We start from the raw sequence: 18,380 nt of genomic DNA on the forward strand, positions 1-18,380 counted from the left end.
CAAAAGTGTTGAGAATGAAACGAAAGACTCTCCCTAAAAAAAACACCCACCAAGCAAAACAGGTGGCTTAAATTAGGTGCTAAATATATGAATAACTAAATCCAGTCATATCACTGCCAATCTGGAAAATAATATATTTATTACAAGCAGAAGAGATGGGGACTTTCATCATGGTCCAGTGGTTAAAAATCTGCCTCATAATGTAGGGCATGCAGGTTCGATCCCTGATCGGGCAACTAAGATCTCACATGCCATGGGGCAACTAGGCCTACATATGGCAATTACTGAGCCCATGAACCACAACTAGAAAGTCTGTCCATTGCAACTAGAGATGCCTGTGAGCTGCAATGAAGATTCAGTGCAGGCAAAACAAAACAAAAAAAGCAGAAGAGATGTAGGCAGCAAACTCTCAGAGAAGTTGGGAACTGCAGTACAATTATCTAAGTCTCAGAATTCTGTGGATTGAATAGTAATTAGCTTAGCTACCGTTCTGTTGGGAGTCAGATACAGAGGCATGCTACACCTTGCTACACTGTGTTCAAGAACATTAATTAGTCGGTGAATACAGCATCATGATTAACTAAAGTAAGTCAATACAAAATGCCAAGATATATGTTTAATAAGCTGTTTTATTCCAGTATTAATCTAGGTAAGTAAATAAACTACATTGTCTTAACACAATCAAATTTATTTTCTTTTGATTGATCAACATAGTTCACAATAAATTAGCATCATTTAATGAAAAGGCCAGTGCAGAAAAAATGTTTATAATAATATTTGCTAACATTAATTAATTTCTAGATATGCACAGTCATACAGTTCTTAAAATGTTTTAATGAAATGTAGTTGACACATAATATTATGTAAGATTTAGGTATATGACAGACTCATTGGAAAAGACCCCGATGCTGCGAAAGATTGAGGGCAGGAGGAGAAGGGGACAATGGAGGATGAGATGGCTGGATGGCATCACCGACTTGATGGACACAGGTTTAGGTAGACTCTGAGTTGGTGATGGACAGGGAGGCCTGGTGTGCTGCGGTTCATGGGGTTGCAAAGAGTCGGACATGACTGAGCGACTGAACTGAACTGAACTGATAGGACAGAGATTTGACATTTACACACATTACAAATTGATCACCAAAATAAGTATAGTAGCTTCTCAGGTGACACAGTGGTAAAAAACACATCTGCTAATGCAACAGACGTAACAGATGTGGGTTCAGTCCCTGGGTCAGGAAGATCCCCTGGAGAAGGGAAGAGCAACACACTCCAGTATTCTTGCCTGAAAACTCCGGGGACAGAGGAGCCTGGAGGGCTATAGACCATAGAGTCGCAAAGAGTCAGACACAGCTGAGCACACACGCACAAAGGTATAATAACCATCTATCACCAAACAAAGTTATTGCAATATTATTGAATATATTTCCTATGCTATACAGTAAACCCCTGTGACTCATCTGTTTTATAACTTGAAGCTTGTACCACTTCAATCCGTTTTGGCTATTTTTCCCTACCTCCCCACACTGTCTCTCCTCTGGCAATCACCAGTTCTTTGTATTTATGAGTCTGTTTCTGTTTTATTTTTTATATCCTACATATAAGTAAAATCACATGGTATTTATCTTTCTCTGACTTATTTCACTAAGCATAATACCCTCTGGGTTCATCTATGTTGTCACAAATGGCAAAATTTCCTTCTTTTTTAAGGCTAATGTGCCACTGTTTATATATATATATATATATATATCTCCCATATCTTTATCCATTTGTCTATCTATAGACACTTAGATTTCTTCCATATCTTAGCAATTATAAATAATGTTGCTGTGAACATAGGGGTGCAAATATATTTGTGAATCAGTGTTTCTGGTTTCTTCAGATAAATACTCAAAACAGGAATTTCTGGATAATACAGTAGCTCTATTTTTAATTTTTTGAGAAACCTCCACGCTGTTTCCCACAGTGGCTGCACCAATTTACATCCCTACCAACACTGTGGGAGGATTTCCTTTTCTTTACATCCTCACCAACATTTGCTATTTGTTGTCTTTTTGATGATAGCCATTCTGAAGGTATGAGGTGATATCTCACTGTGATTTTGATTTACATTTCCCTGATTATTAGTTACTCTGAGCATCTTTCCATGTGTCTATTGACCAGCTGTAAGTCTTCATTGGAAAAGTATATATTCAAGGCTTCTGTCTATTTTTTAATGATTTTTTAAAAAAAATACTGAATTGTGCAAATTCTTTATGTAGTTTGGATATTAACCCCCTATTGGATACATCATTTGAAAATATCTTCTCCCATTAAGTACACTGCCTTTTTATTTTGTAGACAGTTTGCTCTCCTGATAGCTCAGTTGGTAAAGAATCCACCTGCAATGCAGGGAACCCCAGCTCGATTCCTGGGTCAGGAAGATCCCCTGGAGAAGGGATAGGCAGGAACATTTCATGCAAAGATGGGCTCAATAAAGGACAGAAATGGTAGGGACCTAACAGAAGCAGAAGATATTAAGAAGAGGTGGCAAGAATAGACAGAAGAATTGTACAAAAAAGTTCTTCACGACCCAGATAATCACGATGGTGTGATCACTCACCTAGAGCCAGACATCCTGGAATGTGAAGTCAAGTAGGCCTTAGGAAGCATCACTATGAAAAAAGCTAGTAGAGGTGATGGAGTTCCAGTTGAGCTATTTCAAATCCTGAAAGATAATGCTGTGAAAGTGCTGCACTCAATATGCCAGCAAATCTGGAAAACTCAGCAGTGGCTACAGGACTGGAAAAGGTCAGTTTTCATTCCAATCCCAAAGAAAGGCAATGCCAAAGAATGCTCAAACTACCGCACAATTGCACTCATCTCACACGCTAGTAAAGTAATACGCAAAATTCTCCAAGCCAGGCTTCAGCAATACGCAAACCATGAACTTCGAGATGTTCAAGCTGGTTTTAGAAAAGGCAGAGGAACCAGAGATCAAATTGCCAACATCCGATGGATCATCGAAAAAGCAAGAGAGTTGCAGGAAAAACTCTATTTCTGCTTTATTGACTATGCCAAAACCTTTGACTGTGGGGATCACAATAAACTGTGGAAAATCTGAAAGAGATGGAAATACCAGACCACCTGACCTGTCTCTTGAGAAACCTGTATGCAGGTCAGGAAGCAACAGTTAGAACTGGACATGGAACAACAGACTGGTTCCAAATAGGAAAAGGAGTACGTCAAGGCTGTATATTGTCACCCTGCTTATTTAACTTATATGCAGAGTACATCATGAGAAACGCTGGGCTGGAGGAAGCACAAGCTGGAATCAAGATTGCCAGGAGAAATATCAATAACCTCAGATATGCAGATGATACCACCCTTATGGTAGAAAGTGAAGAACTAAAGAGCCTCTTGATGAAAGTGAAAGTGGAGAGTGAAAAAGTTTGCTTAAAGCTCAACATTCAGAAAACTAAGATCATGGCATCCAGTCGCATCACTTCATGGCAGATAGATGGGGAAACAGTGGAAACAGTGGCTGACTTTATTTTGGGGGGCTCCAAAATCACTGCAGATGGTGATTACAGCCATGAAATTAAAAGACGCTTACTCCTTGGAAGGAAAGTTATGACCAACCTAGATAGCATATTAAAAAGCAGAGACATTACTTTGCCAACAAAGGTCTGTCTAGTCAAGGCTATGGTTTTTCCAGTGGTCATGTATGGATGTGAGAGTTGGACTGTAAAGAAAGCTGAGTGCCGAAGAATTGATGCTTTTGAACTGTGGTGTTGGAGAAGACTCTTGAGAGTCCCTTGGACTGCAAGGAGACCCAACCAATCCATCCTAAAGAAGATCAGTCCTGGGTGTTCATTGGAAGGACTGATGTTGAAGCTGAAACTCCAATACTTTGACAATCTGATGTGAAGAGATGACTCATTGGAAAAGACCCTGATGCTGGGAAAGATTGAGGGCAGGAAGGGAAGGGGATGACAGAGGATGAGATGGCTGGATGGCATCACCGACTCAATGGACACGGGTTTGGGTGGACTTAGGGAGTTGGTGATGGACAGTGAGGCCTGGCGTGCTGCGGTTCATGGGGTCGCAAAGAGTGGGACACGACTGAGCGACTGAACTGAACTGAACCCACTCTAATATTCTTGGGCTTCCCTTGTGGCTCAGCTGATAAAGAATATGCCTGCAATGTGGGAGACTTGGATTCGATCCCTGGGTTGGGAAGACCCCCAGAGAAGGGAAAGGCTACCCACTCCAGTATTCTGTCCTGGAGAATTCCATGGACTGTGTAGTCCATGGGGTTGCAAAGAGTCAGACATGACTGAGTGACTTTCACTTCACTTCCTTTGTTAAGCAAAAGCTTTTAGGCTGATGTCCTCCCGTTTGTTTATTTTTGCTTTTGTTTCCCTTGCTTGAGGAGACACACCCCAAAAAATATTGCTAAGACTGATGTCAAAGAACGTAGTGCTTATGTTTTCTTCTAGGGGTTTTATGGTTTCAAGTCTTACATTTAGTCTTTAACCCACTTTGAGTTTACTTTTGTATATGGTGTGGACTTCCTGGTGGCTCAGACAGTAAAGGATCTGCTTGCAATGCAGGAGATCTGGGTTCAATCCCTGGGTCGAGAAGATACCCTGGAGGAGGAAATGACAACCTGCTCCAGTATTCTTTCCTGGAGAATCCCCATGGACAGAAGAGTCTGGCAGGCTATAGTCCATGGGGCTGCAAAGAGTTGGACAAGACTGAGTGACTAACACATACAATGTAAGAAAGTGCTATAGCTTCATTATTTTGCCTGTAACTGTCCAGATTTCCCAACACCATTTATTGAAGAGACTGTCTTTTCTCCATTATATATTCCTACCTCCTTTGTTGTAGCTTAATTAACTATTTAAGTATGTGCTAATTTCTGGGCTCTCTATTCTGTTCCATTGATCTATGTGTCTGTTTTTCTGCCAGTACCATACTGTCTTGATTACTGTAGCTTCAATATAGTCTGAACATAGGGAGCAGGAAACAAAAGTTCTGAGCCCACCATCAGGCCCCTCAGTCCAGTTTCCTACACTGGGAAGATGAACCCCTGAATTGTTTTGATCACTGTAACATTGTAGGGTAGTTTAGAATCAGCGAGCATAATACCTCTAGTTTTGTTCTTTCCCAAGACCGCTTTGGCTACTCAGTCTTTTGTAGTTCCATGTCAATTTCAGGATATATGTTCCAGGTTGTGGGAAATGTCTTTGGTATTTTGAAAGGGATTTGATGAATCTATAGATTTCTTTGAATACTACAAATATTTAAAATCATCCCCAGTTGAGAATCACTGGTATGCATGTTATTATTAAGGGCTCTGGATTAGTATGCTTGCACTGAAATTCTGACTCACAACCTTACTAGGTATTTGGCCACAGGTACTCAACTTTTCTGTGCCTCAACTTGCCCTCTATAAAATGGGCATAATAGTAACTATTAATATTATCTGATGATAACATTAATTTTCCATTCTACACATGCATATAGCTCTCTGTACTTCATGGGATATTTAACCATTTAATCCTTCCAGCAACTCTGTGAATATCTAACATGGGTACTATTATCTCCATTTTATAGAGGACAAATCTGAGGCACAGAAAAGTTGAGGACCCACAGCCACTTACCCAGTAAGTGGGTGAGCCAGAATTTCAAGCATTGCAAGCATTCTGATCCAGAGCCCTTAATATTAACTTCTATATCAGTGATCCTCAACCAGGGGTGATTTTACCCCCAGGGGATATTAGAATTGCTGAAGACAGTTTTGATTGTCATGGGTGAAAGGGGAGAACACTACTGGCATCTAGTGGGCAGAAACCACGGATGCAGCTAAATATTCTATAGTGCACAGAATAGCCAACCTCCCCATTACCACCAAACAAAGAATTCTCCAGCACAAACTATCAAGAGTGGAGGGTGAAGAATCCTGCTCTGTATCATACTGCCTCTGGGATTAATTATACCCTTGCTACAAAAAATGTGGTCTGCCAACCAGCAGCACTGCATTACCTAGGAACTTGTTAGAAAAACCCACCCCAGATCTACTTAATTAGAATCTGTATTTCAATAAGATCCCCAGGTGATTCATCTGCACATGGAAGTTTGAGAGGTAGTGTGTTATACTGTTAACTCCATCATGCTGTGATAGGTCTTGAATAAGACACACAGACCATTTGTCCCACACAACGGTAGAGTCTCCTTACACAGGTGCAGAGAGGAAATGTTAGGAAGGGGGTAGGGGTGGGGTAGGAGGAGGATGGACAGATCCATCAAGGATGGAATGTTAGGGGCTGAAATTTTCTTCAAAAGACGGTTACCTAAAGCAGTGGATCCAGTCAGGAGGCACACAACCTGGGGATAGCAAAGAGAAACCAACACAACACTCAAACCCAACTTTGTCCTTTGGACTAAGGACTACACAGACAGTCAGAAGCCAGGTAAACACAGGTATGGAGTCGAAGCAAAAAGAGCTAACACAACTGGTATGTGGAGGACTAGGGCTGGGGGAGGGTAATCATCACAGCATACAAGACAGCCAGGACAGCAAAGCTCCTTGCATCTGGGGACCAGTTGTGTGGACCAGGGATTGGTCTGGTTTAAAGGCACAAGTGCAGAGAAGGCCCACCCACCTGATGAGATTTATCTGTAGGTTCGCAAGATGTAGTCTTCCTACAACACCTCTTTTAAGAGTCAATAAGGCAAAAGCACTACCAAAACACAAAATCTCTAACAATCCTTCGTCATTCTTCAAGACAAGAAGCCCATCCTTTTAAGACACATAAGTACAGTGGCTCGTGAGACACAGAAAGAGTTCCTACCTTCAAGTGGCCCTCAGAGGGGACCACAGTGTGCCTTAGAACCAACCGACCCTGATGCGGAAGCCATCACACAATTATGCATTGAGAGATTTAAGATAATACTTTTGTCAAAACACATTTCCTCCCTGACAGGCTTCTCAAAGCAATAAGCAAAATGACAATCTTTTGTGAGCTTTAGCAAATGTTAACTGGGAAACCCTACTGTTTTTAATTGTGCTTGAATAAATGCAAACCAGGATCTGTAAGTACAAATAAGGCGGTTTCTCTCCGTCTCTGCCTTCAGATCAGCTCTGCCCTGATGGGTGGGCATTCCCAAAAGAAAGGCAAGACTGAGGGAAAGTCCTTGGAGCCCAACCACTGTGAAAACCATTTCACAGTAAACTAAAAGTCTTTTGTTGTGGTTATCCAAATAATTTCCCCTTCCATCAGTCTCCATTCCTGAATCACCACTCTAACTGTTGCAGGAAAATAATAGCAATTGGGGATGAACTGGATCTTAAAAGATTTTCTAGTACAGTCGTTTCCAAATGTGGGGTCCTCTGATGTGGGGAGAGACAGCTACTGAAAAAAAGCCAAGAGGCTTTTAAAAATGTATACTCCTTGGATCCTACCCTCAGGAATTCTATTCCTACACGTGTCAAGTGGGGCCCAAGGAAGCTGTGTTTTTAACAATCTCCTGAGACTCCTATGATGTTCAGCAGGTTCTGGGAACACTATCAAATTCAGTTCTCCCATTTCTTACAAGTCCGGAACTGAGACTTGGACAGTTCATTTATCGTAATATCAGAGCTAGCATCCTAACCTCCTAGCTTAGTTTATTTTGATGACCTAAGCCTACATTTTTTTTTCATTTGATCAACAATACTGTATAAAAGTAAAAGACAGTACTCAAGAATGTGAAGCACCAAGTACAGAAGAATACAGGATTCAGAGCCAGAATCTCTTCTATTATTTCCACTTTCTATTCCTGCCATTTTAATCCATGTAAAAATAAAGCAGCTTCCCAGATATTCCAAAATACCAGCCTCCTGGCCTTCCCAGGGGAAGATAGGAAAGCTTTTCAATGAACATTCTGAAAATTAGCTGTGTAATCCATGACATCCCATACTTATAATTTCTTCCTTTTAGTCTTTTACAGCTTCATTGCTCTTGAGCTTTCTGGGAATTTCTGACTATATTTCCAAAAGAAGAATCACATTATTATAACCCAGGAACATCGGGGTGTTGCCTCTGTGGCCCTATTGGTTGGCCAACTTCAACTATTATATTGCCTTTTTACCTATATACACATACTTTTTAAGAGGAAGTTAATTTAAGGAACACATCCACTGTCTTTAATTTCTCTCATCGTGTTCTTGATTTTCTAAGAAGTGACTCATCTAACTCATTCACAAAACAAATAACAATAAGAAAGAAAAACTGCATCATTAAGATAATGGTATTGTTTGAGTTTTTTGAGGGGTAAGAAATACCCCCCCCCCCAAAAAAAAGGTTAATTATTTCTTTTTAGGCAGAGCCTTACTTCGGTTTGTGAAACTGTATCTGTGGACGAAAAATGCTGCCTGCCATTTCAGTAAGCAGCAAGTGTTGCCTGCCATCAAGCCCTCAGCCACTGTAGCCACAGACAGTGTACCCTGAGGGGAATTCGAGATGAAAAAAAAACGGGATACTGGCCCTAAACAATTAAAATGCATATAGAAGGAATAATTTCAGTGAGCCCAAAGTCTTCCATCTTTTCATACATAAAAAAGCACTAAAATCATTAACTTGAGATGTCTGTTTTTTTGTGATTAGCAATAATATTTCCATCTTTGACTGTAGGTACTTTTCTCTGCAGCAGAAACCCGTGTGTGTGTGTGTATATATATATATACACACATATATATGTATATATATTGGCTCCTCCCTTACCTCTCTGGCACAGTTCCTCAGAGCTATCTGAGAGGCTGTCTCCCAAGCTCTAGTTCTCAGTAAGAATAAAACATAACTCACAAGTTTTAGGTTGTATGTTCTTTCTCATTTTACATTATCCAAACTCTGCCCGAGTTCACTTAGCTTACAGTTCTGCTCTGGGATACAAGTGTACTGTCACTATGTCTACTTCTTTTTCAGGCATTAAAATTCAAGAAAAGAAGATCAAGTAATCCTAAGAGCCATGGCCTTTCTGTACAATGTGCTTGCTGTTAAGTCCAGAAAATATATGCTCATTTTTGATATCTTAACAGCCACATTATTTCCTTTGCTATTATCAAGTTAACAAATATACTTTCATAAAAGATCCCAAAGCATATTTTGTCTCTTCCATCTGTCAAAATCCTACAAACTTTAGAGCTCACATGGTATTCTGCCACCTCTGGGGAGCACTTTGGCTTCTATCCTTCCTACAGCAACAAATATGGTCGGTGCCCTTGCTACTTTAGTGATTTAGTTTAGTGTGATCTAAACACCAGCAGCATCAGCACCACCCAGAAGCTTGCTAGAAATGCCAGATCATGGCTCCACTCTGGGCCAGCTGAATCAGAATCTACATTTTAGTAAGATTCCCAAGTGATTTATATATACATTCAAGTTTGAGACGCCATGCTTTGTGCCCGGTGAGACTTCATTAGAGTTTGTTTTGAATCTCTTGTCCCCTGCAACCCAATTCTTCTACCTTCTAGGGAACAACTTTGTGTTCTCTCAGAATTTGGTTCCATCAGAGATCTAAGGCGGGGTTTAAGACAGTACTTGTGTAGCAGACACTTTTGGCTGCTGGTCCAACAGCTATTCCTCACCTTCAATATTGCTAACAGTACCTAGGCTTCAATCAGAGAGGCATGTCCAGATGCCCCAAGGTTCATGGGGTCCAAGTTTCATCCCTAGCCTCAAGCTCAAGGAACAAGTCACAGTTGGTTTATGCTGATCATGATGATCCCTTGGTCCCTGTTCTCTTCCCTGTGACTGGAGAGCAGGTAATATGGGCATGGGGGCACAATTACTGACAAGGGAAAAGTATCTAAACAATTCCAAATGGATACAATGGTAAAAGCCCCATTTTATGACTCCTGGATGTTTCCAGATGAACATGTGATCCCTAAACTAAAGAAATCATCTTGTGAGGAGAGCTAGCCCAAGGAGAATATTCAGAATGGTCTAGTGGAAAGCTAGAAGGATCTAGATCTCTATAGGTGTTACCAACCTTGGATTTGCTTTACTTCCAAAGGTCTTATTAACTGTCATCTTATTAAGCCATTAATGTTGGATGTTCATTACCTGAAACACAAATTATTCTAATTGATAGAACTGCTAACTAAAGTATCAACCAGTAATTGAGAGGGAACATTCACCCTCTAGGCTTTGCCGGTGGCTCAGTGGTAAGACTCTACCTGCAATGCAGGAGATACAGGAAATCCGATCTTGGCATGGCAATCCACTCCAGTATTCTTGCTTGGAAAATCCCATGGATAGAGGAGCCTGGCAGGCTACAGTTCCTTGGAGTTGCAAAGTGTCAGGTATGACTGAGCACACAATGCATTCACCCTTTACGTATATTTATCTCATGTAATCATGTAAGTTCTTTGGGGAAGGCACTGTTGTCCCTATTATGACATGAAAACTAAAGTTCAGAGATATTGGATAACATTTCCAAAATACAGGATTTGAACTCAGATCTGCCAAAATCCATAGCTCAGGCATTTTTTCCACCCTCTTTCCCCACCCTCTTTCCATGGCTTGACTTGTTAACAACCATGATGATTTACTCACACTATTTTGGGGGGACCTGTGTAAGAGTTGATCTTTGGGAGAATTATGCTCCAGCTCGAATGGGGAGGAAAGCCTTTTATAGGTTTTGAGAGTGGTTTATTATTTGCTTTACTGGTGACGCTGCATGAACAGATGTGTGGGTTATTTAAAATCGGAGTAGTCTCATCCTACAAAACTCTATTCCGGAAGAACCCTGCAGCATGCTAAGCAGGTTCAAGATGAATAAAATAATGAAGCTCCCCATTTGTGGAACAATTCATTGTAAAGAGATGTTATGTTATAAAATTAATGAATCCTTCCAAGAGAATGAACCGATAACCAATTCCTGACACGTACACATGGGTCTGAAGGAAGATGAAACCTCTACAAGTAGTGCCAGAGGAAAACATAACACTGCACTTCTTTTAATGTATCAGTTCACTTGAAAGTATGTGGCTCAGCTTTCAAATTTGCCTAATTTAAGGGAGCATCTGCATTCATTTGTTCAGGTGTTTTATCTGAAAGAGGAGATAAAAAAATTCAAATAAGTGGAAGTCTCCAAAAACACCACTTAAATATTTCATTTGCCATTCTCATGTGATCAACTGGTAGAGATGCTACCCTTGAAATGAGGCCAACAGTTTACTCAGGCTGAACTCTAAAACTGTAAGAGATGAAAGGATTTTGAACCAATCTTTAACTCCCAAGGGAGTATCATTTTTATTCTTAGAAATGTCATTTCCCAGGTGTCTATGGACATATAAAAAGCGGCAATATTTCTGAAATAAAAGACCGCCAGCTTAGACACAATTAGCAACATTAAAAGGAAAGAAGCTGCTTTCAAGGAAAATAAAGCCCTGTCCTCACACAAAAATAAATGTTTTGGGGCAACAGCCTTCCACTCTCCATGTGCAGGCTACACTTGGATGGTCACCCTATGTAGACAGAAAGTTAAAGGCAGCTCTTAATTAGGTCATTTAGTCAATACCCTGGAACATTCAGTCCCAAAGGTCACGTAATGCCTGTAAACAATGTCTTTTTTTCAGTTTAGCCTTAAAGATCTCTTAAATCTATTGTTGAAAGTGACCAATTATTTCAGTTAAAAGAGATGAACTAATACTTCTGTGCAGACACAGGCACTGCTCATTAACTCTCTAAATGGCATCAATTCACTCAGCATTCTCTCAAATATTACACTTCAGCTTCTTAAAAGAAGGATTCTGACTCATTATTGAGAGAATCAGAAAACTGTTTATCCTTCTCAAGTCAAGAGAAAAAACAATGAAAAGGAACTTATTTCAGTATTTTACCTTTCAATTGCATTTCTAAATTTTGTACAGGCATCCTAGTAATTAGGAGGAAGACAAAAGAGGTGTGGGAATAGAGGAAAATAAACCATCCCAATTACTATAGTCAAACATGTTCCACCAGCTTGTCTTTTGTACAGCCATGGAACTTTAATTTTTCTTCTTAATTAAGAGTTAATTTAAAACTATCTTTTTGGGTAGATGGATCCCCCTAGTAAGTCAAAGAAGACTTATGATACGATTGATAAATTTTACATATATTTTGGAAGACAATGCCCAAAATATGAAATAGTTTAATCATGGCAGACTTTTAAAAAACTATAATTTAGAGGAAGTAAGAAACTTGAAATACAATCAGTTTTTAAAAAGAAAATTAATTTAATAATTAATATACTGAAATAGTACTGATAGACATTTTGATTAAAACTGTATGTAAAAATCTTAATTTTCAGTCAAGCATAAATAAATGCTGTTGAAAATAAGGTGCATTGTAAATAAGGAATGCAACCTTTTTTAAAAAAAAAAAGTAGGGCATTTTATCTCTGATACATATACACCTATGATATTTTGATAGAAACATAATTCTATATCAATGATAGGCACAAAATAATCCAAGAATTAGAACTCCTAAAATCAAAATTTTACATTATTTATAACAATAAAACAATTTAAAATGTGACACAGAAATGAAAAACAAGAGATGAATGTTTTCACTATTTTCAGCCAATCCTTAGCTCCTAAGTTCTCACTCAGTAATAAAGGTCTATGACTTTTTAAAATTTTTCACTAAGTAATATAAAGCCATGACATTGTTTAGGTTACATATGCTGACTACTCGGAGACATACAATTATGTTTGAATCAATTGTCTTCTAAATGCTGAGCGTTATTTTATTAGAGCGAATCTATTCTTTTTCTATAACCCTCAAGGCAAAGCCTAATGGCAGCTGAGTCACGATCTCAAGTTTTCCCTCCCTCTGCATGTCACTTCAGATCTCCCAAGCTGCTATCAGCTGACTTTATAGAAATACAGAAATTCTTTAAAGCAACCTACTGCTTTTTGCGAAGGCTAGTATTGCACTGACTATTCTTACAGGTGAATAAAGGTTTTCCTCTGGGGAGGACAAAAAGTTGCTATAAATGTGAATTCTAATAGCTATGGAAGTAGGTGAATAGAAGGCATCTCTCTCTTTTGAAAATCATTCTCCACTAGTCAGTAAAGATTAAACAATCTTTTGGTTCAAAAAATTTATAAAGAGGACTCTTTTCTAAATAGAGCTACAATTCACTGTATCTGTATTTCATTTTCCCCTTCTAGTTAAAGATGTGCTGCTGCTAAGTCACTTCAGTCGTGTCTGACTCTGTGCGACCCCACAGACAGCAGCCCACCAGGCTCCCCCGTCCCTGGGATTCTCCAGGCAAGAACACTGGAGTGGGTTGCCATTTCCTTCTCCAGTGCGTGAAAGTGAAGTCGCTCAGTCGTGTCCAACTGTTAGCAAACCCATGGACGGCAGCCTACCAGGCTCCTCTGTCCATGGGATTTTCCAGGCAAGAGTACTGGAGTGGGTTGCCATTGCCTTCTCCGTAAAGATGTGCTGACCCACCTAAATCAAAGAAGTTCTATTCTTAGAGTGCTGCTTTCAGAGAACAGTTTACACAATATTAGCAAGTGGGAAGAGATAGCAAAATGATATACTCCAGCAGTCTTTATTATATTTCAAGTTTGAGGACCTTCTCTGTTGTTCTTATTTCCCAAACCTCAACAGCTGATGTGATCTGAGAACAGAGTTCAAAGGATGTGCAGTAGGAAATAAAACACGTCCATGTCCAGTATGACCAATAGGTCCTTAAATCCGCTCTTGAAATTTACTAATTCCCGTAAATGCATTTTATACTTCACAGATGTGTCTCCTCCCAGATCAGCAAGTAGTGTGACTTCCTCACAGGTTTCTCTTGAACAACCTCCAGCCTATCAGACGTCTCTGTGCACTACTGCATATTCTCTCAAACCCATCCTTCGCTGAGACACAGCAACAACTTGTTTTCTGAGCAATCAGCTTCAATTCGACAATGCAACACGCTCCAAATCTAAGCCTTCACCCACACACCTCCCTGCCTGCCCACCACTGCCAGACAGCCATGGAATAAATATTTCTTGGGGTTAATTCTGTGTGTCAATTCAACTGGCCAAAGGGTGAAACGTTATTTCTAGGTGTGTCTATGAGGGTGTTTCCTGATGAGATTAGCATTTGAATCAGTGGATTCAATGTAGATTGTCCTCTTCAATTTGGGTGGGCATCATCTAATCCATTGTTGGCCTGAATACAACAAAAGGTGAAGGAAGGAGGGAATTACTCCTTTTCTTTTCCTGCCTTGCTATTGAGCTGGGACATTTTATCTTCTCCGCCCTTTGAGCAGGACTTAAAATCATCAGTTCCCCTGGCTGTCAGGTCTTGGAACTCTGACTGAAATGACATCACTAACTTTTCTGGGTCTCCAGCTTACAGATGGGAGATCATGAGATTTCTCAACCTGCATCATCAGATTAAATCTCCCTCTATATTCTACTGGTCCTACTTCTCTGCCTGCTTGCTAAGTCACTTCAGTCACGTCCAACTCTTTGCAACCCTATGGACTATAGCCCGCCATGCCCCTCTGTCCATGGGATTCTCCAGGCCAGAATATTGGAGTGGGTTGCCATGCCCTTCTCCAGATGATCTTCCTAGATTGAAAGCTGAGTCTCTTGCAGCTCCTGCATTGGAGTTCTTTACCACTAGAGTGAATGTCACCTGTAGCAGTGACTGACACAATCACTTCATAGGGGTTTCCCTCCCTCCCTAGTCTACATCCCAGCCCCTCCCTCCTACTCTCTGGATTTAATTTCCCAAATCATGCACCTACACCGAAGGCTCTGATTCAGGCTCCACTTTGAGAAAGGCCTAACCTAAGATACATAGGACATTGTAATCATAACTGCGGTTACCTTTGACCAAGACTGCCATAAACAGTTTTCCAGACTCAGAAAGCTAACAGAGAAAGCTGACAGTCCTAAATAAGATCATTGGTGCTGACTGATGTAGTGAGAATGCAAAGTGAAAGTGAAAGTTGCTCAGTCATGTCCAACTCTTTGCAACTCCATGGACTATAGCCCGCCAGGTTCCTCTGTCCATGGGGATTCTCCAGGCAAGCATACTGAAGTGTGTTGCCATGCCCTCCTCCAGGGGATCTTTCCAACCCGGGGATGGAAGCCAGATCTCCCTCATTGCAGGTGGATGTAAGTAGGATTCAAACCCACGTGTGCTGGAGACTCGACGACTTTCAGCATTGCCTTTCATGTGGTACTGTTAAGAACAACACTCCTCAGACATTGAGAATTTAGCATCAACCAAATATAACATTATCAAGTATTTCAAGCTGTCCAGGTGCTTCCTAATACTAACAACAATAACTCTTATTTATTGAGAGCTTCCCATGTGCCCGGTTCTATGCATCTTTGTGATCTCATCTCATCTTTATGGCAAGCGGTGAAATAATCCAGACCTATTTCCTCATCTTTTTGTCCCATGGTAGTGGCTAAATAGACACTTGGTGCTTGCTTATTGGATTAAAGTGAGTTGAAATAAAATTTAGAAAACACAGATCTTTTCTGTGTCCCCACTTCCTTTCAGAGAAATGAAGTGAACCTCATGCTCACAAATTTCCTGAAAATCTCCACTTTGTTCTTTGATAACATGTTCTGATGCCTTAAGAACAAAGAGAAACATATTTTCAAAGCCTGGGTTACTAGTCCCTTCAAAGGGGGAATAGAAATGTTAGATTCCCTCAAAGAGATTAGTATCGTGGAATTACAGAGTTATAGGAAACCTCAGGAGGTTGTCTAGTTTATAACCTTGCCTCCAGGCAGAACTACAACAAAGCCATCATGAACACATCTTTGCCTGTATCTCCAGTTCAAGTCTTATTATAACCCATGATAATGCCAATCTCCAAATGATAAAAAGATCCCTCTGATCCAACAATTGGCCAGTTTATTTCAAGCAGTGTTTGATAAGGCCAAATTCCAACAAGAAACATTTTAGTGGGCCAGAGAGTGAAAAATCAACAGGAGCAGAATTTCAAAAAGCTCCATAAAGGCCAAAGACTCTGGGAGCATGGATTTGCATCAGCATGTTCTTTTTATTTTTTTGAAACTGCAAATCCTGAACTCTGGGAGAAATTAAAGAGCAAAGAAATTCTGTAACTATAAAACTTTATTACACCAATAAAATAAATACCTGTTTCCTATAGGCCAGGAGTAAATGATCATCATTACATGTACTCTTTATTGGATTAATAAACAGGGTCTTATTCAAGAACCTGAAGGCAAATGTACAATAAAATGTGAACAAGAACAGGAAGAGAAGCATAATATCTTTAAGCACCTTCTAACCCAACAAGTAAAGTTTTATGTACACATTTTTCTATTAAAAATGCAAAGATCATTTATGAAAATAGAATGATAACAATGGGGCTTAAAGTGCATGCATCAGAAGTTCATTATAATCTCACTCATTATTAGATGTTTCTACATTCAGCATGGGTCAGAGGACATCCCCCTAGAGACATCTCAACTACACTTAACAAACACACTATAAGGTTTTCTCACAGTAACAGGTTTATTGAACCAGAGTTGAATATCTTCATTCACTACAAACAAATGAAGATTAGCAAATGAACTTAATCAGTTAATTTATTAATTAAGGAAAGATGTCTTAAAACCAGTGCTATGTTTTCCATTGAGGATAAAGATGCTGATATTCTGCAGAGTCAGCTACATAATGGGAGTGGAAAGTGGCTTTGCCATGATGAAATCACACAAGAATAGAGTGTTAGTTGCCCCATTTCCCTTCATGCCTGGGCCCCATGAACACTTTACATGCTGCCTCAGTGTTACCCAGGCTTCCCAGGTGGCTCAGTGGTAAAGAAACTGCCTGCCAATATAGGAGCCACAGGAAACGGAAATGCTGGTTTGATTCCTGCTTCAGGAAGATTTTCTTGGAAGAGGGAATGGCAACCCACTTCAGTATTTTTGCCTGGAAAATCCCATGGACAAAGGAGCCTGGTAGGCTATAGTGCACAGGGGTTGCAAAAAGTCAGACATGACTGAGCACACATACACACACGCACTCGGTTTACTCAGATAAACGCACTGCTGTATCCAGTACCGTACATGCCATGTGTCTTTATTTTAAATTTTTTAATCAAGTATAGTTGATTTATAATGTTGTACTGATTTTAGGTATACAACAAAGTGATTCTGTTTGTGTGCCATGATGCTGTCATCGCCAGACAGTGGAAAGGTAAAGAGAAGGTACAAGGGGTCATCAATTTGGTGTAAGTCTGAAGCAGGAGTACCCCTCATCATTTTCATTCTCATTCCACTGGTGAGAAGCAGTGTGTGCCTAGGGTAGCCAGTGGACCATATCTAGATTCAAATAGGGTTGGACAATTCAACTCCTGGCTAGGCAACCACTCTCCAGCTAAAAGTCTATTATGTATATAATGCAAACAAATTTCACTTCACAGCCATCTCTCTCACACTTTCTTTCATTCTCTCATATTGTTCTAAAGCACACCCTTAAAAGGCTTTTACTCTTACTGGTTGTTTTAGGGGTGAGGGTTTCAGAGAGGTGAAATCTGGTCTATGGTTAAAGTGTGTGTGTGTGTGTGTATTTAGTTGCTAAAGTTGTGTCCGACTCTTTGTGAAACCATGAACTGCAGCCCACCAGGCTCCTCTGTCCATGGGATTTCCCAGGTAAGAATACTGTAGTGAGTTGCCATTTCCTTCTCCAGGCAATGGTTAAATTACAAGATATTTAATGAAAAGGTCGCCTCTCCTTAATATACTTGCTTTACTCACAGCCAAATTCACTGTCTGAAGTTCTGGTTCACCTGGGTAAAATATTGAGTGAATATCTAAATGTCTATTCTTCTTCCTGGTTCTAGATCGGTAATTATATGATATCAAATTATTATTGAAATTGGCAAAGTTGGTCACTCCATGAGGAACCTTGTGTAGACATACCCTGTTTCTAACAAGTTTCATGACTTTTTCTTCTTTCTGAATGTATTGATTCCAAAGTGGAGATGATGTTCTTTGGTTAAATCCTTACAGACTTCATCTGTTAAGGAAAAAAGAAATTCTGGTAAGCTCTTCATTTACTTAGCATTGAGCATCTGCTGTGTACAAGATGCTGTGCTAGACTGTGAGACTCTTGAATTATATAAAATGTAGCTCCTACTCCCAGAGAATCTTCAGGTAACCTTAGAAAATATCATTTAGTTACTTAGTCGTGTCCAACTCTTTTGCAACACCATAGACTGTAGCCTATCAGGCTCCTCTTTTCATGGGGTTTTCCAGACAAGAATACTGAACGGGGTTGCCATTTCTTTTTCCAGGGCATCTTCTTAACACAGGAATTGAACTCACATCTCTTACATTGGCAGGCAGATTCTTTACCACTGAGCCA

General features: G+C 40.0%; 1 protein-coding gene across 5 annotated transcripts in view; it reads right to left on the reverse strand.

Annotated features, from left to right (window-relative positions):
• THSD7B (thrombospondin type 1 domain containing 7B) overlaps positions 1 to 18,380 on the reverse strand; it is a 1,641,422-nt gene that overhangs the window by 1,017,319 nt on the left and 605,723 nt on the right. For 3 of the 5 annotated variants that reach the window (XR_014079260.1, XM_081579094.1, XM_081579095.1), the window contains one exon: positions 17,936 to 18,032. The exons of the other annotated variants lie outside the window; for them this stretch is intronic. The gene's annotated coding sequence lies outside the window, so the exon portion shown is untranslated. The remainder of the gene's footprint in view (positions 1 to 17,935; positions 18,033 to 18,380) is intronic. 5 annotated transcript variants of the gene reach the window in all.

Source organism: Giraffa tippelskirchi, chromosome 3 (genome assembly GCF_054371585.1).
Source record: "Giraffa tippelskirchi isolate mGirTip1 chromosome 3, T2T-mGirTip1v1.2.pri, whole genome shotgun sequence".
Taxonomy (NCBI): domain Eukaryota; kingdom Metazoa; phylum Chordata; class Mammalia; order Artiodactyla; family Giraffidae; genus Giraffa; species Giraffa tippelskirchi.